We start from the raw sequence: 17,243 nt of genomic DNA on the forward strand, positions 1-17,243 counted from the left end.
CTAATCCTAAAAAAAAAAATAAGGGATGCATACTGATATAAACAGATTATATCTCAAGGTGATACGGTCCTATGTTTTGTAACCACTAACCAGTATTTTTTTTTAAAAAAATGATTGGTTGAGATACCCAATAAGGGAGAAATGTTGAAAGAAATTCCTGGAATATCCTATGTTCATACCCCCCTCCCCAAAAGACATATTGCCCTACTAAATAGTGACCCTTGCCTTAATTTTGACTGTTTGGCACATCATATTGTATCTGCAGACATTCCTCTAATAATGTGTTATTTAAAGCACTAAAAATGCAATTTTTCTCATTCAAGCAAGCAAAGAAGAGCGGGGGGAGAGAACTCCCAACCAACAGATTAGAACAATGGGAAGAACATGACAGCAATATCAGAACAGAGGAAATAACATGTTAATGGCATTCAATATTCTCGCGGTGTCTCGTCATCAGCATTTTTATTGCCACTTTCTCTCTGAATAGAGTATCAGAATTTATTGAGCCAATATGTCTCCATCAGCTTTGATAAAATATATTTTATTCAATAAGATATGGAATAATATTTATCTACAAACTCCAAAAAAGGTCCCTTCTATGCACAAAGATATTGCGGGTGCCAGAATGTACAGATTAGGAGAGATGATGTTTCAGTGGTTGTTTAGTACTCATAAAGGTTACATTTTACTCTAGGGGTAGGCAACGTGGAGTCCATGGGTCACCTATAGCTTTTGGGCATCTTGCAGTTCCCCCATTCGTTCACTCTAAACCACAGCTCTACCAAAGAAATGTGCACTTTAGGGTCAATTGGTGTCCTCAAACCATTCTGTAGATTCTCAAGCATCCAAAAACTTATGAAAATCACAATAACCCACAGGTTCCTCAAAGCCCCATACTACACTCAGTTCTCTCAATTTCCCTCTCTAGTCCCTCTCTTTTTTTGGTGGCCCACCATTCCAAAGACACCAACTGGCATAACAGCTAAATCCTTGGCTATGTTTACAATAATAATAATAGCAGCAGCAGCAGCAGCAACAACAACAACAACAACAACAACAACAACAACAACAACAACAACAACAACATATCCTGAACCTGGTGCTGGCAGTCTTCATGATGCATAGCAATTTCAGATCATAATCCGGATTTCTTATCCTGATCTTCCTCCAAAGTAACTAAGGCTAGGAAGACTCCAGCAGAAATCTCCAGTGTCATCAGGATTTATGGTTGTCTGGACAGCTGAATTGGGTCCCATTTGGTCCAGTCCAGTGTCCAGATTAATTCTGCTGCCATCATTTTCCCCTTGTGCTGATCAGTGCAAGGAAAGGGTGATTCATCCTCATGTTGCTGCTGCCACTTCTTGTTGGCCATGGAGCTCCCTGCAAGAGCTTGACTTTCATGGTTGCATTGAGTCTCCATGGGGTGAAAGGTGGGGTATAAATAAAGGTGATGGTGACGGTGGTAGTGGTGATGATGACGATGACGACGATTATAATAATTGCTGAGGTCAGAGTGGGGTGCAATCTGATTTACAAATCTGCTACTACACTACTTTGCTGAACTCATATTCATCCTTTTATGACTTCAGCAGATACAGCTGTGATGGCCAGGCTCTTGCAAGGAGCTCCACGGTCAGCAAGGAATAGCAACAATGGCACAGAGGGCAACGAGATAAGTCGTTTGGATCAATATAAGCCCAGTCCCCAGTGGCACAATAGGTTAAACCCTTGTGCCAGCAAGACTGCTGACCAAAAGGTTGACAGTTTGAATCCAGGGAATGGGGCGAGCTCCCATCGGTCAGCTCTAGCTCCCCATGCAGGGACATGAGAGAAGCCTTCCACAAGATGGTAAAACATCAAACATCTGGGCATCCTTGGGAAACATCCTTGCAGATAGCCAATTCTCTCACATCAGAAGCAACTTGCAGTTTCTCAAGTCACTCCTGACTTGAAAATAAAAAGCCCAGCTAGAGACTTAGGCAGTGTCACAGAGGATTCGGTACAGACCATGTGGCCACCGTGATAGTCAATTTGAGGTAAGTTTGTAGTATAACACTTCAGACTAGCCCTGGATTAAGTGGCCAATGCAGACGCAGCTCTAGATATTGGCAATGGGACAACATCCTCTACTATGCAGTCTAGTTCATACAGCAGCTTTTACCGCAACATATTCACATTAGAAGGTCTCAAAAGTAAAATAGCAAGGAGTTTCAGGCACCTTCTACACAGCTGTATAAAATCCACATTGTCTGCTTTGAACTGGATTCTCTGGCAGTATAGACTAAAGTTGGATCTACACTGTCATATAATCCAGATTATCAATACAGATAATCCACATTGTCTGCTTTGAACTGGATGGTATGAGTCTACACTGCCATATAATTCAGTTCAAAGCAGATAAACTAGATTTTAGACAGATGTGTAGATGGGGCCTAAAATAATCCAGTTCAAATCAGATAGTGTGGATTTTCTGCTTTGATAACCTGGATTATCTGGCAGTATAGAAGGGGCCATAGCCATATATTTATACTGTTATATTGCATGTGAGCTAGGCGGACAAAGATTTTTATGGCTATACCCATAAAATCTTATTTCATATTATATTATTTATAATAAAAAGGTAAAGGTTTCCCCTGACGTTAAGTCCAGTCGTGACTAACTCTGGGGGTTAGTGCTCATCTCCATTTCGAAGCCGAAGAGCCAAAGTTGTCCATAGACATCTCCAAGGTCATGTGGCTGGCATGACTGCATGGAGTGCCGTTACCTTCCCACCTATTGATCTACTCACATTTGCATGTTTTCGAACTGCTAGGTTGGCAGAAGCTGGGGTTAACAGCAGGAGCTCATTCTGCTCCCGGGATTTGAACCTGGGACCTTTTGGTCCACAAGTTCAGCAGCTCAGCGCTTTAACACACTGTGCCCCAATTATTTATAATATTATTTATAATACTTAATATTATATTATATTTTAAAAATATGTTGAACACTGCATAGAAATTGCATAGACAGTCATTTTGGTGTCACTGCATGCAGTTTGCGCTCCCTGGACCACTCCGCAACATGTAGTTCATATAAAAGACCCATTTTCAGAGGTCATTCCATTCTCCATTTTTTGACAGCCATGTGAGCTTCCATTTATATTTCTTATTCTCTAAAAGAACAGTATTAAGCAAGATGCCACCTTTCTTATGAAGACTTTCGCTCAGCTATAGCGTGAGCAGTAAAGGCATGAAGGGTTTCCGGGTGCCAACTGGCAAGATGGACCCTGGAAGCAGCTGAATGCACTAATCCTTTCTTAAAAGATGCAAATTGCTGAGTAGATTCCTAATGCCAAGTTGACTGATTTCCCCCAAACAAAAGAATTTTGGTCCCTTGAGAAGGGGACAAAATAAATTAAACCCCTTCTTGCAAACTTTGGTAGTTGGCTTTTACAATTTACATGCCTCAGGCTTGCAACTTGAATTTCACTTCAAAGATTCCCTGCAAAGTGTCCACTAATTCCGCCCATGGAGGTCTGGGACATCAGCGATGCCAAATCATTAACAAAAACCAAGGATATAAAATATGAAACTAGAGATCTACTTCTGAGGTGGAAGAGCCAAGTGTTACTAAATATAATTTGTTTCTTTCACTGTCTAGAAATGTATCATGGAAGACCTTGGCTGACCTTTTGATATTCAAACTTCCCAACAAGTGTTACAAGGGAGTTCAAAATGAAAACACATTGTCACTGGGACTGTTCTAAACTATTGAAGATGTCCTCATTCAGGCTGGGCTCCAGCAAAATCTATTTATTTATTTATTTCATATATTTATATCCCGTTCTTCTCACTCCCGGAGCGGGACTCAGAGAGGCTTCACAACTGGCAATGATTAGATGCCAACCACAACAATAATAAAACAATTACAGTTGAAACAATTAATTAAAAACATCAATTATAAAATATCATTTTAGAAATTACACCAGCCCAAAGCCATAGTCCAGAGTCTGTCCATTGTTAGTCACATAAATCATTCTCATTAATTATTTCTGTGACTACTGCTCAAACGCTTGGTCCCAAAAACCATGTTTTGAATTTTTTTCCTAAAGGACAGGAGGAAGGGGTTCAATATGATTTCATCAGGGAGGGAGTTCCATAGATGGGGGCCACCACTGAGAAGGCCCCATCTCTCATTCCCACCAATCACGTCTATGAGGGTGGTGGGATCGAGAGCACGGCCTCCCTCGATGATCTTAACTTCCGAGGTGGATCATAGACGGAGATACATTCAGATAAGTAAGCTGGGCCAGAACCGTTTAGAGCTTTATAGGCTAAAGCCAGCAGAGCTGACGTAACAGTGGAGCTGACATAACAAAATACCATAAAAGCCCAAACTCTTCTATCCTCAAAAGAAATACAGGATTCTTGGATTCTCCTTTTGTTTAATTTCCCTTTGACTTTTTCTTATATTCTTCATATTTTGACCAGTCTGTCCTTTTTATTGCATTTCCTCTGGTTGATTTCATTAGGTATGTTAACTTGTCCATATCATGTATTTCGTCCAGTTTCTCTAACCATTGTTGTCTTGGGATTTCTTTTTGTTTCCAATATCTCGCAAAGGTTATTCTTGCGGCTGTCGCTGCATATGTAAAAATAATATCCTCATTCTGATTAAAATTTATTGTCTTCTCCATTAGTCCAAGTAAGTAAATTTCTGGTTTCATTGGGAATGATTTTTGTAATATTTTCTGTAATTCTTCGTTTATTATTTTCCAAAAATTTAATGTTTCTGGGCAAATCCACTAGATATGGAAGTAAGTTCCTTCTTGTTTTTTACATTTCCAACATTTATTTTGAATATTTTTGTACATTAAACCTAATTTTTTTGGTGTTATATGCCATCGGTGAAACATTTTAAGCCAATTTTCTTGTAAATTTGAGGCATACGTATATTTTAGTTTCTTATTCCAAATTTGGAATCCCATGCAAATAATTGAAGCTTCAGAAGTACAAACTGCCATGCAGATGATTTTTGGGCATCTTGGGCCACAAAGAGTTTTTTTTTAGGACAGTAGAAGCAGCCATTCTGTCATTTCCTATTTGCAAGGAACATTGTGGCTGGTTTTCTGATGGCAAAATGTGCATCGACACTGCAGAATTAATACAGTTTGGCACCACTTTAACTGCCAATTCTCATAGACACATGGGAGTGATAGTTTTACGAGTTCTTCTCTGCCAAAGAGTGCTCATTGCCCTATGATTCCATATTATTGAGCCATGGCAGCAAACAAGATATTAAGCCACATTAATTTTGCAGTGTAGTGGCACCAACATGGGGCTCTGCCATGTACTCTATTTGCCATTTCTTTCGGATTAAAACTTAGTGTTGAAAAGGCTTTTCTCTGAAGTCAAACTCGGGGCAAAAACATCCTCCATGACCTCAGAAGTTGCCAGCCCCTCGTAACAATGTTTTTTTTTAAAGAAGAGATTACTGAACCATGATCACAGTGATACGATCCAATAACAAATGATTTTGCCCTGACTGATCTACCATGCTCATCATCTCTCCTATTCTCTTTTTTACTCAGCTGATGGAAATCCCAAAACAGAAACCCCAAACTCACAAACAAGGCAAAACAGACCCTGCTCCATTGCAAACTCTTCTATTCAACTGCTCCTTCTCAGATGGTTTTTTGAGCCATCCTTTTTCTTCCCTGGCAACAATAATCCTCCTTTAAATGCCGGTTCCGCCAGTCACATAATGGACCTTCCGCTTCTGTTGTCTGACCAGCAGATCTCCTAATGAGTGTTTAATTATAGTTTATACAGCCCACTTTGGTCTGGGTAGGGAAAAAAGCTACTTTGTTACAGTCAATGAAGTATTTAAAGCTACGTCCAAGATAGGGATGGGTTTATTAAACACTTGGGTAAGCAATAATAAACTAACATTGATCGAGCAACTTGATAGCTTTCTTTTATGTGCTTGGGAAAAGGGGAGGGGGAACAAAGCAGATCCAGGTATGGAAAAAGAAATTAAAGTAACTTGGCACAGTCAAAGAATGTGTCCACATGGCTGCTCAAGGAGGCAGCACGGTTCGGTGTAACCCAATATTTCACTTCTATCTCAAAGTATATTTTTATTAACCACAACTGGTACTCACGAGGAGTAACTGTTGGATCCACAAAAGCAGAAAGTCTAATTGAAGAAGGAGGAAGAAAAGTTATGCTACCAGCAAAAGAAGAATGCAGCTAAGAATGGGCACGTCTGGAAAGGAATGTGCAACCATCATGTTCAAACCGCTTCACGAGGAAATGACACACACAAAAAGAGATGATAGGTTAAATGAGAGCAACTGGAAATAAGGAAGAAGTAAAGATGAAGACCTCAGACTTATCACACACACCACGGGAAATGCTTTTTTGAGATAGGGAATCTGTGGCTTTTGAAGGCTCAATGCAACCTGGATACTAGGGCTGTGCGATAGATGAAAAAATGTTTCAAAACTCATTGCACAATTAGGTAGTAAAGGTAAAGGTTTCCCCTGACGTTAAGTCCAGTCATGTCTAACTCTGGGGGTTGGTGCTCATCTCCATCTCTAAGCCAAAGAGCCGGCATTGTCCATAGACACCTCCAAGGTCATGTGGCTGGCATGACTGCATGGAGCGCCGTTACCTTCCCACTGGAGCGATACCTATTGATTTACTCACATTGCCATGTTTTCAAACTGCTAGGTTGGCAGAAGCTGGAGCTAACCGCAGGCGCTCATGCTGCTCCCAGGGTTTGAACCTGGGACCTTTCAGTCTGAAAGTTCAGCAGCTCAGTGCTTTAACACACTTTGCCACCGGGGTTCCTTTAGCAAAATTAGGGTGCACCAGGAATTCATTTCTAAAGTATCGTTAGTACAACTTTTGTTACTATAATGGGAGTAAATTTCATTATTTTTTCTCTGTAGGGGAAACTTCAGGGGCTCCTTTCTCCCTCATTTGTATTGCTATTGGGGTGAAACTGGTTACGATGGTAGAAAACATTTACCACTGTTAGCCCATTACATTTCAGAACATTTCATTTATCTATGGATTTTTGGGGAATTTTCAATAAACTTTATAAACAACATTTTTTAAAAAAATATATACAAGAGCTATCTCCTTGAAATTTCTATACAATGACCCAAGATAATAGGGGGTAATTTTCCCCAACTTTCAGAAATATTCAGACATCTACTGATTTTAGGGAAACTCTTAAAGTTTTGACAAAAACATTTTGAAGCCACAACAGCTATCTCATTGAATGCCTTTCTCTCATATTAATCAATAGAACTTCCATTGAGGCATTTCTTCCCAGCCCAGCACAGAGATTTACTTACTAGAAGTAGCGATCCTCCTCTTTGCAGATTCAACCAATCATTGGAACTCTGGCTGGCTACTGCGAAGAAGGGACAAATCTCTCCCCTCTCCTGATTGGAGCTTTCTGAGGCTGAGAAGAATTCTGGGAATGTAGTTCAGGGCAGGGCCTTTTGCATTCTCTGGCATAGGTTTCCTCACCTTCTCAAACTATATTTCCCAGAATTCTGTGCTTTCTTCATCTCTTTCCCAGCAAACTCTGCTTTCTCCCTGCTTCTTCCTGCTCCTAATGGCGAGAGGCCATTTATCTAAAGAAGGAAGGCAGCCTTTTTGGCTTTTCTTTGCTTCCTTGTGCTGAAAATGAAACTTACTTTGAGAGACCTATGAGGACTAACAATAATTTTGCACAGCCCTACTGGATACATACTGGACACATACAAATTCCATCATATTGCTGGTTCTCTCTTCCCGTATCTAATAAAACAACAAATTTTAACGAATCACATGGCAGATGGATGACTCCTCCCAATTTATCCAACCTTTCCCTATGTCACTGTCATTATTTTTAAAAAACAAAAATAGAATTGTGCATATCTGTTCTTTTGTCCCAGTGGAGAAACGTTAAAACAACTTTTGTTCCTACGGAGCTGCGTAACTGAATTAAAAAAACAATTAATTGAAAGCAGAAAGCAACATTTATGGCATTTCTTATGGTCTTCCTTTGATTGCCAGTGGAAGTGTACTGTCAGTCATTTTCGAAATGGGGAATCGAGTGGCAGGAAAAGACTGACCCCAAAACCTTGGAAATTGCACAGAAAAACACAATTTTTTGTGCTAATGAAAGGGAGTTTTATATAGAATCATAGAATAGTAGAGTTGGAAGAGACCTCATGGGCCATCCAGTCCAACCCCTGCCAAGAAACAGGTAATCGCATTCAAAGCACCCCCGACAGATGGCCATCCAGGCTCTGTTTAAAAGCCTCCAAAGAAGGAGCCTCCACCACAGTCCAGGGCAGAGAGTTCCACTGCCGAACAGCCCTCACAGTGAGGAAGTTCTTCCTGATGTTCAGGTGGAATCTCCTTTCCTGTAGTTTGAAGCCATTGTTCCGTGTCCTAGTCTGCAGGGCAGTAGAAAACAAGCTTGTTCCCTCCTCCCTATGACTTCCCTTCACGTATTTGTACATGGCTATCATGTCTCCTCTCAGCCTTCTCTTCTGCAGGCTAAACATACCCAGTTCTTTAAGCCTCTCCTCATAGGGCTTGTTCTCCAGACCTTTGATCATTTTAGTTGCCCTCCTCTGGACGCTTTCCAGCTTGTCAACATCTCCCTTCAACTGTGGTGCCCAGAATTGGACACAGTTTTCCAGGTGTGGTCTGACCAAGGCAGAATAGAGGGGAGCATGACTTCCCTGGATCTAGACGCTATTCCCCTATTGATGCAGGCCAGAATCCCGTTGGCTTTCTTAGCAGCCGCATCACATTGCTGGCTCATGTTTAACTTGTAGTCCACAAGGACTCATAGATCTTTTTCACATGTACTGCTGTCTAGCCAGGTGTCCCCCATTCTGTATCTTTGATTTCCATTTTTTCTGCCGAAGTGAAGTATCTTGCATTTGTCCCTGTTGAACTTCATTTTGTTAGTTTCGGCCCATCTCTCTAGTCTGTCAAGATTGTTTTGAATTCTGCTCCTGTCTTCTGGAGTGTTGGCTATCCCTCCCAGTTTGGTGTCGTCTGCAAACTTGATGATCGTGCCTTCTAACCCTTCGTCTAAGTCATTAATAAAGATGTTGAACAGAACCGGGCCCAGGACGGAGCCCTGAGGCACTCCACTCGTGACTTCTTTCCAAGATGAGGACGACGCATTGGTGAGCACCCTTTGGGTTCGTTCGCTTAGCCAATTACAGATCCACCTAACTGTAGTTTTGTCTAGCCCACATTTTACTAGTTTGTTTGCCAGAAGGTCATGGGGGACTTTGTCGAAGGCCTTACTGAAATCCAGGTACGCGACATCCACGGCATTCCCTGTATCGACCCAACTCGTAACTCTGTCGAAAAAAGAGATCAGATTAGTCTGGCATGACTTGTTTTTGGTAAATCCGCGTTGACTATTAGCAATGACTGCATCTGTTTCTAAGTGTTCGCAGACCACTTCCTTAATGATCTTTTCCAGAATCTTGCCTGGTATCGATGTGAGGCTGACCGGACGGTAATTGTTTGGGTCGTTCTTTTTTCCCTTCTTGAAGATAAATAGGGACCACATTTGCCCTCCTCCAATCTGCTGGGACTTCTCCCGTTCTCCAAGAACTCTCAAATATGATCGCCAGTGGTTCTGAAATAACTTCCGCTAGTTCCTTCAGTACTCTTGGATGTAGTTGATCTGGCCCTGGCGACTTGAATTCATTTAGAGCGGCCAGGTGTTCCTGGACAACTTGTTTCCCTATATAAAACACATATTTCTATGCAGCTGAATCTGCAACAAAAATAAAAGTTTTTTCCCAATATTTATTTTTTTTAAAAATCTACACATGTAAAAAAAATCCTCTCCCAGTGGTTGAACGTGTGCTCAATGGGATGCTCCTTTCTTATTGAGAGCCAGCAAAACTGCAAATATTCTGTACATCTTTGGGTTGCAGCACAAAATATGAGCTCGAAATTGGCTCCTGAACACGAATTTTACCTGGTTCCTCTTCTGTTATTCATAACAACCAAAGAAATATCAGTGGTTTTGATTTATTGTTATTTTAATGAGCCTCTGTTTCCTGTTGGCTTTTCTCCGAGGATGTGGCCATATTGTTATCGATGGTTACATGTTAACTTGCAATGTGATATCTCCGCATCTCGAGAGGAATGGAATTTGTGCTGAACGTCTTCCGCAGGAACCTTGGATAAATTTTCTATTGTCCGCTATCGTTTCTATCTAATATGAACCGTTCCACACAGCTCATCTTTAATCCCCTTGCTTGTTAAGGAGCTTAAAGAGTAAAAATCAGTTGATTTCAGGGTCTTTTGGAGTTCAAGGTCAATATGATTATGTCCTTTCTCTCTCTCTCTTTCTATTTAAAGGCATGGTTTCATCACAGTTTCCAAAGTTCAATTCCGTTTTGGTTCCCTAATTAGAAGCTGTCCAGGAGTATATCTGGAGGCTTTTATATGCGAGATCAACCCTTTGCCCTGGGACCAATTATAGAAAAATAGCTTTACACATTTTACTGTTTGAATAACTGATGTTCATACATGCTGTCATGTTTTATGGCGAAGGCATGATAAGAAGCATACCATTATCAGCCTGGGACACAATTGCACTCAAATAGCTTTAAAACCTAGGATTCAGACATGATGGCTGGATATAAAAGGCTGCGCATGTATAAATGGAGCCTGCGAAACAAATTGCAGGCAATGCTAATGATTCCTTGAAACATTTGTGTTTCTTAATACAGTAGCGTCTCACTTATCCAACACTCACTTATCCAACATTCTGGATTATCCAACGTATTTTTGTAGTCAATGTTATCAATATATTGTGATATTTTGGTGCTAAATTCGTAAATACAGTAATTACTACCTAGCATTACTGCGTATTGAACTACTTTTTCTGTCAAATTTGTTGTATAACATGATATTTTGGTGCTTAATTTGTAAAATCATAACCTAAATTGATGTTTAATAGGCTTTTCCTTAACCCCTCCTTATTATCCAACCTATTCGCTTATCCAACATTCTGCCGGCCCGTTTATGTTGGATAAGTGAGACTCTACTGTATATGGATTTAAGCATAGACATTCAGAACATTCAAGCAAATAGACTGTGTGATCATATACCTGTAAGCTCCAGATGTTCACTGGTTTTTTTAGTAACTGTAGGACACCTTTGGGCACCTCTTGACCACCTTTCCCTCTTCACTTTTTCCTCCATCAGATTTTTACTACAATATTAGGAGCCCCAGTGGTGAAGTGTGTTAAAGCGCTGAGCTGCTGAACTTGCAGACCGAAAGGTCCCAGGTTCAAATCCCGAGAGCGGAGTGATCGCCCGCTGTTAGCTCCAGCTTCTGCCAATCTAGCAGTTCGAAAACATACCAATTTGAGTAGATTAATAGGTACTGCTCTGGTGGGAAGGTAACGGCGCTCCATGCAGTCATGCTGGCCACATGACCTGGAGATGTCTACGGACAACGCCGGCACTTTGGCTTAGAAATGGAGATGAGCACCAACCCCCAGAGTCAGACATGACTGGGCTTAACGTCATGGGAAACCTTTACCTTTACTATTCTTTTTTCTTTACTTTTTGAACCACTCTTTCCTATCTTTTTGAAAGTTCCTTTTTTCCTAATTCCTGGATGAACTGCCCTTTTTATCCAGGAAAGGACAACGTTCTAGTTGATGTTATTTACCTTCAAGTCATCTTTATCTTCACCCTTGGGTATGGCCCCAGCTACACTACCATATAATGCAGTTTGAAGCTGCATTATACAGTCAGTTTAACTGAATTGAATTGCATTTTATGAGTCTACGTTGACCATATAATTTAGAAATGTAGATGGGGTCTGAGAGATCTCCAGGTTCTCCAGATCTCATAGTAAGAAACACTCAGAGCTGCAATCCAAGAGATTGAAAGATTTATCATCCTTTCCTTAGAAATCCTTACACATTATAGAATAGCATCCTTTGATTCAATTTTCTGCTTAATCCTTTCTAGTAAACACACACACACACACACACACACACACACACATGAATGGCTTAGGGATGAAGATAAAGGTTTTCCCTGGCATTAGGTCCAGTCATGTCCGACTCTGGACTGGAAGTTGGTGCTTGTAATGAAGTATGAATTTTTCGTTTACAGATGTTATGTTTAATTATGTGTTTGTGTTATAGAAGGGTAAGTATTACAGTTATTGCATCCCAGCACTCAGAGGCTGGTTGCCATGGAGAAGTAGGCGGAGCCAACTGCCGTTTTGTTGAAAAAGTGCAGAGTTTAAAAAAGGGATTCAGTCTGTGCTCTGATGAGGCACAGGGAAAATTGAGCCTAGGTTGAGGGGATCAGGGAGACTCAATTGTTCATTTTTGAGTTTTGTTTAAAATAAGTTTGGTGACTTATTTAATGCAGTCTGTGTCCAGGTAAGGAACAGAGAATCTGTGATCATATATCACAGGGTGACTGCGGTTTAAAGGTAGCAGAGGAGGAAGTTCTAGCTACTTTGGGTGAAAGGAATGACACTTTGGGGAGTTTGTCTTACCTCATTCTAGTATTGTAACTGTTAATAAAAGTGCCTCTAAGTGAGAAACAATATCATAACCACTAAGCTCTGTGCCTGAATAAACTTGTTATTGTTCCTCCAACATCTAAGGCTCTGTCGCATATATTTTATTTATTTATTTACAGCATTTATATTCCACCCTTCTCACCCCGAAGGGGACTCAGGGCGGATCACATTACACATATAGGCAAACATTCAATGCCTTTTAACATAGAACAAAGACAAACAAACATAGGCTCCGAGCCGGGCCTCGAACTCATGATCTCCTGGTCAGAGTGATTCATTGCAGTGATTATAAATATTATAAATCAAGTTGCATTACCATTTAAAGTGAATAAGAAGAAAGGAATTTTTTTTAAAAAAAGGTCTCCTCACTGAGTCTTTGGTGGCTGCATCTTTCTAAATTGGTGGCAGCGATTATTAACTCTTTACAGTGCTCATCTCTATTTCTAAGCTAAAGAGCCGGTGTTGTCCATAGACACCTCCAAGGTCATGTGTCTGGCATGACTGCCAACTCCCCGTATTCGAACAGCTGAGCTTTTGGTCAGCAAGTTCAGCAGCTCAGTGGTTTAACCTTCACCAGGGGTGCAGCAGATTAACATTTTAGTCAGGCAGTAAATAAAAAACTAAAAAATGGCCAGCATTGTAAATGGCCTCTTGGGTTGGGAAAGGACTTTACAAACATAAGGCATGAGATCTTAACTTATATTTATTTCTGATATGAAATCGCCTACAATCTTTGGTTCTAACAAGACAGGATTTCATAAGCATGGAAGCATTGCTAAGTAAGATCCATTTCTACTTGCTACCACTTGTACCTTGAAAGGTGTTGGTATTTGTAAAGCACATTATTGGCTGGCCTCCAATTACAAAGAATCAGGAAGTTGCATGGATCAGAAAAGACTTGTCGTCATGTAGCCTGGATCTGGGAGAAAGAAAGGAATTTAGAAGATGCAGTTGGGGTTGGATGGATTCAATGGTATCCTACCAACATATGGTAGCATTTTTGAAATCGATCAGTTCCATTTGGCGGGAAGCCTTAGCATCGAACGGTTGTGTTGTTAAAGTGCAATGTATGAAACCCTGCGCAGACGGTCAGTCAATGCAACTTAAGCGACATGCAGTCACTGAATTCTTGACAGCAGAAGGTGTCACCCAAAGGAGATTCATCAGAGAATGCAAGCTGTTTATGATGATTATGTTGATGTGAGTACTGTGCATCATTGGGCAAGTAAGTTTAAAGATGTTGAGGTGGGAACATCTGACTTGCAAGAGAAACAAAGAGTTGGACGTCCTGTGACAGCAACCACCAAGTTTCACAAGAACGTGTGGGTCACATTGTTGCTTTGCTTGGCTATCAGAAGATCTGTGCATGATGGGTACTGAGAGTCGCTGGCTGCGGAAACAGTGTCGACATTTTCTGTGACGGCTTCAGAAAACTTGTTCATTGTTGGCAGAAATGTATCCAATTGTCTGGTGATTATGTGGAAAAGTGAATAGTGGTAGATAAAGAGCACATTCTAAGGATAATTTCTGCATTTGATTTATTGAAATAGTCCCATCCAAACCCATGTAACGAAGGTGGAGGCATTACTTTTCATTCAACTCTCGTAGTTTTGCATTGTATGGCGGGCTCTGTAGGACTCCATTTTTAAACTGCTTTTAAAATGTATAGAAACAGGGGGATCCTGCATCTGATGAGGACCATAGACACACTGTTTTGAATGTTGAGGTCATAGCATTGAAACTATAATGAGTCACTCTTTTTTGATGTTGAAAAATAATCCTATCATTAAGCAAGGAAAGGAAGCTGCCTCAAGATGCAGAATGGTGACCTGGGAGCAAAATAAAATGCATCTCCTATAACATCCAATCCCTCAGAAGTCCTCCTGAAGAGGCATCGATAAAATTAATTCTGCAGAAATTCTGCAGACCATTTTCTTCTTCAAGTATCTTGGTGTGTTGAGATACTGTGTCTTACTGAGGACAAGAACCCTAATGGAGATATTTAGTGTAAATCCCTTTAAGTGAATTCCAATAGGAGTTCAAAAGATCAAGGTGAGAAAGGGAGACTTTAGTCTTTCGGTGTAATGAAAGAAAGGTTCTCTCTCTCTCTCTGAGACAAAAAAGCATCTAATGAGGCTGCTAAAAATAATGTGATTATCTCCATTAGTCTTTTAACGGCATCTGAAGAGCATGGTGTTAGTTATGATGTCATATGAAGGACCACTTTGTAAAGAAAGTGAATGACTAATAAATGCTGAGAAAGTCTCAAGCTACCACTAGACTTGCCAGAAAAGTTATTGGATTCAATATTTTGGCCAGTCTTGTCTCTAATTTTTTACACATGGGTTTTTGGGAAAATATGTTTTGTGCAAATTGTTGAGCAACCAAAAATCAGTATGATTCCGGAGATGAGGTCCTGAGATTTTGGAGGATCCTGAAGGGAGAGCTGGAGAAATCTGGAGACACTGCCTTGCAATATTGTGGTGCACTATGGTGATTATGGTTTCCAGAATTCTTTTCACAAAAGTCCAATGCAAAATAGTAGTGACATATCTTTAAGGTAGTTATATAAAGCAGTTGTATAAAGAAGTCTTTGGATTTTTAAACACACACACACACACACACATATATACAGTATATAGATAGATATATGGGCCCCTTGGTAGCGCAGCAGATAAAACTGCTGAGCTACTGAACTTGCTGACCAAAAGGTTGGTGATTCGAATCCAGAGAGCAGGGTGAGCTCCCTCTGTTAGCCCCAGCTTCTGCCAACTTAGCAGTTCAAAAACATGCAAATGTGAGTAGATCAATAGGTTCCACTCTGACAGGAAGGTAACAGTGATACATGCAGTCATGCCAGCCACATGACCTTGGAGGCATCTACAGACAACGCTGGCTCTTCAGCTTAAAAATGGAGATGAACACCAACACCAAGTGTACAAAAATTCAAAAAAGAGGAAGGAAGGAAGGAAGGAAGGAAGGAAGGAAGGAAGGAAGGAAGGAAGGAAGGAAGGAAGGAAGGAAGATTAACCTACAAACTTGTTTTTAATTATGACAATGTTGCAATGCTATCTGCACTAAGGAGTGGTACACATTTTGGAATTACAAATAGACAAGATGTAAAAGGAAAGCTACGAGGGTTGAATGAAAAGTAATGCCTACACCTTCATAACTCCTCAACAGATGGCAATACTGGTACAGAAGAGTCTCACTTATCCAACACTCGCTTATCCAACATTCTGGATTATCCAACACATTTTTGTAGTCAATGTTTTCAATATATCATGATATTTTGGTGCTAAATTCCTAAATACAGTAATTACTACATAGCATTACTGCGTATTGAACTATTTTTCTGTCAAATTTGTTGTATAACATGATGTTTTGGTGCTTAATTTGTAAAATCATAACCTAATTTGATGTTTAATAGGCTTTTCCTTATTATCCAACATATTTGCTTATCCAACATTCTGCCGGCCCGTTTATGTTGGATAAGTGAGACTCTACTGTACGTGGCAGGTACTGGCTTGTTCAGTAGACTCTCTTCTACAGTTCCAGACAACTTCTGCTGTCAAGAATTCAATGACTGCATGTTGCTTAAGTCGCATTGACTGACTATCTGTGCAGGGTTCCACACTTTAACAACACAACTGTTCAATACTAAGGCTTCCCGCCAAATGGAACTGTAGAGGAGAGTCTACTGAACAAGCCAGTACCTGCCACATACCAGTATTGCCATCTGTTGAGGAGTTACGAAGGTGGAGGCATTACTTTTCATTCAACCCTCGTAATTAGAACCTTTAATGCTATTATAATTTGAAACTGTTTTAGATATCTTCTAGTGGTACTTTTAAGGAAGGATAGCATTACTTTTGTTTGACTTATAACTTTAGGCTAAACTCTAGAGCGATTCCGCCTCCTTCTAGATTTCATTTTGTTTTGATTGGTTTTAAACTCTCACATTGTAGCATTTCATGGTTTTAAACATTGCGACATTGCAATTGTCGTGTTCTGTAGGCATTCACTGATTTTAGGAGGTATTAGAAAAGCAAGAGCTGTATTTTATAATAAACATGGAACATCTTTTTGGAGGAATAAAAAACAAAAAGGAGGGGGGTATGATAAAGCCAAGACAAAGTGCTTTTAAGTTGCATTGATCGCTGCAGGAGAGATTTAAGCATCTGATTAACCCTTCCAGTGACATTAAAGAGACTTTGAAGTGCTTAACCCTGGCTGGATCATGCCCCAAGATTTTTGCGCTGTTGAACTCAAAAGATCAGTTCCGGGATTCCTATAGGAAAGAGACAAGTTTTACCTTTTTTTCTGTAAGGGTTTATAAATTATGAAAAACAAGTTGACAGCTTGTCCTTATAAATATGAAGATTGCCTCCTCTACCCTCATGAATCTGAGAAGTCATTGCTTTTTAAAAATCTACACAAAATCACTGATTCAGCAAACTCAAGAAGAAAAAATAATGGGAAAGTTTTTGCTGACCAAGGAATACTGAGCAATTTAATTCCCACCCCCACCTCTACTCTAACATTCACAGTACTTTTTTGCTATCCAAATATTATTATGTTTACACAGAGTTCCCATTTCTGGTAGAAAGGTCCCATTATTGACAATATGAATATCACAGTGAAATGCATTTCAATACCTG

The sequence above is a fragment of the Anolis carolinensis genome, unplaced genomic scaffold (assembly GCF_035594765.1).
Source record: "Anolis carolinensis isolate JA03-04 unplaced genomic scaffold, rAnoCar3.1.pri scaffold_11, whole genome shotgun sequence".
Taxonomy (NCBI): domain Eukaryota; kingdom Metazoa; phylum Chordata; class Lepidosauria; order Squamata; family Dactyloidae; genus Anolis; species Anolis carolinensis.